Genomic DNA, 3,155 nt, shown 5'->3' on the forward strand with positions numbered 1-3,155 from the left:
TCGTTAGCATTTCTGTTGTTAAAAAAAAACTACAGATCTTGAAAAAGGTTGCCTTAAACATTGTACATCGATCTGTGACTTCGTCAATATGTGTTCATATGTGTTCTATATTTTTAGGTACTGGTCTAGTCAAATAAGTCTATAACGTATATAAAAGTTCAGTTTCTATGATTGGAATTCGAGAAGACGCCTTCTTCAGATTCAACAGTCTGTTTTAAAAGAATATCAGTTGTATTGATTGTGCTTTTGATTGGAAAACCAAAGAAGTCTTATATTGTTCGTAAAACAGGGTTGTCCAGAACAAACTCCTTCACGGGTCAATACAAATTACTATGCATTACTATGGTTTTTTTTGGTGAAAAAAAGTACGGTTATAATATTCAATTTAGTTTTAATAATTTATTTATTTGAATTATTTGATATGGTATCATAATAAAATAAGGAAATTTTGCTAAAATATATCAAGGGAAAATAAGCGTAATAGTAGTAGACTAGAAAAATCCACGGACGCTCATACTTCATCCGCGGGCCGCATGTAGCCTATGTGCCGAGCTTTAGACAGCCTTGGTATAAAATAAAAAAATTCTACAGGCTCATACCTTTAATACGAGTATATATAAGGAAAACATTTTTTTTAATTGTTCAAAAATTGGTAGTGAGTGGCTGAGGTATAGGAAATTTCAGTAAAAAGGACTATGATGTTTCTGTGAAAGATTTTCATGAAAAGGATAATACCCTTTTGCAGTATGTTTAAGCTGATAATTATTTGGATTGGAGCAAACTTTGAGTACATGTTTAAGATGATAATTATTTGAATTAGAGCAAATTTCGAGTATATTAGTTACTCTTTCTGCTCAATTTAGTGCTCAACAAATATATAATCTGAAGTCCATAATTGTAATTAATCTTATGTTTATGATCAAAGGTGACTGAATTATCAAAGGTGAATTTGAATTATTTTTCATCGATATTTGCTCTTCAAATATTATTGATCCACTTTCATAAATCACCACTCATCTACATGGTGGGCATAAATTAAGTGTTTCTTTGTCAGAAACTAGTTGAAGTGCATTAAAATTCACGCGATCTCATATGTCGTATGGATCGCAAGCAACTATCTATTATTAATTAATAAAATATTTAAAATTTATTTTATAAATGTTCACATACAATAAAAGTGTAAACATGCAATCATTTCTGCTCTAAATAATCTGTAGCATTGCCAGTCCGTAGTTGTTTTTTCGGTTTCTATTAAATGCCTGCAAATAGGACACCACAAGCCTTTCACTTCGTAGTCAAGTTATTTATTTGGTCTAAAATTCCAATGAAATTGACAAGGAGTCCAGTTTGTTCGTGGGTTTCGGTAAACCTAAGACTGGAAATTCACTCGATACTAGTATGCATCAGCATGGAACCATATCATATAAATTGACTATAAATAATCACTTTTTATTTTTTTTTAATATATTCAAATGTAAAATAAGAAAACAAATTAACTGTTCAGCAGCCTTTACGGATGTATAACGAAGGTGTGGCAAAACGTTGTGGTTATATAAATTTATTTAGTTAGAGGATATATTAATACTGATATTGAAATTTTTATTTATTTTATGGTTTAGTGCTCATATGAGTACAGCCTGATATGAAAGTCTGTACTAACTTGATTTTTATAATTTTCTATGTACCATATATGTCACGTGCCACTCTCACCATATATTTTACTTAATTTCATTATCTGCATTTTGTTGTATTACGTCAATAAATTATATATTTTTTGTATATAATTATTGTTGTAAATTTATAAAATATGTTTCTTTAAAGTATGAAAAAAAAAAATCATTCTATATAATCATGAAATGTAAGATTCGGTCACATGGTGACTCTTGAGCTTTTCACCAACCGTTACAAAATCCGTATCATAAACAGCATAAATCTTCTTAGGTGCTTTATTATATTCCGCTCTTCAGTTTCCACTTTCATGTCTAATATATAATATATATTCATCTTTTATATCTAATAAAGAATAAAATGAATTGTTAGCTGAAACTAATTGATATCATGACACCTTAAACGAAATAAAAAGAGCCTACCATTTTCTTCCCAACCCATTTTATGTCCATCTCATTAATAAACATAATATCGAAATAGTACCTAATTATATTAAAAGTCTGGGAAACTCTAAAATCAATCACCTACAGTTTCAGAGTTTTCTATTGGGGTATTTGTGATAAAATTATTTAGGGTGGAAACAGAACCAAAACCAACCAATTTTGAACAGTTAAAGATCACTACGATTTTAATTGGATTTTTCTGTAGTTCAGAACTTCGTGAAGATTAAATAGACAATATTTCTTTATTTCTTTAGAACAAATGGTAAACGCTTTACATCTTTCAGATAACCAAGACTATCTTCAAAGAAAATGAACTGCTGTATATTGATTACCAAGACTATCTGCAAAGGAAATGGATTGCTGCGTATTGATTAGCGCATTATATAGATTTTAGACGCTTAAAGGGTGGACCATGCGGAAAATTATAATACAGACATATACAACTTATTTGCAAGAAAAAAATTGTTAAACGTATGTTATATGTATGTTCGGCATTATCAAAGATGCGGTTGGAATGTTTTGCTATGATGTAATGTTTCAATCTAGAGGATATGACCGAACAGCTATGATAGGTCACATTAAATAAGGTAGTTTAATACACTCTTCAGGAATTACAAACGTTTAAGAATATCACCTCAAGAAAAATGTTAAAAATTCGTGGTAGATAATAGGAAACTGCCATTTCAGCATGAGTAGAAAACAACTCTATCTACGGCAGACACGCAGTATTTAATAGCGCTATAACTCTCACAACTATATATTTAACTGGTACAATTAATTATACCATTATACCAGTCACTTCAACCATTGTACCAACCTATGGCATAGTGTTAAATAGTCATAGAAATAGTTGATCTTAATAATAAAAGTGGAGTTATTGAAAAGAAATATTGAAACTAGAACTCTAACAACAATGTCTGTGACTGAAACTATTAAAACAACGAAGACCTATGCGTGATACATTGATCTCCATAGGTTCAGCCCATCTATCTACTTAAAATATGCTTAAGTCCATAATAATGAATAATATTATATAATTAATAA

Source organism: Teleopsis dalmanni, chromosome 2, assembly GCF_002237135.1.
Source record: "Teleopsis dalmanni isolate 2A chromosome 2, ASM223713v2, whole genome shotgun sequence".
In the NCBI taxonomy this organism is placed as follows: domain Eukaryota; kingdom Metazoa; phylum Arthropoda; class Insecta; order Diptera; family Diopsidae; genus Teleopsis; species Teleopsis dalmanni.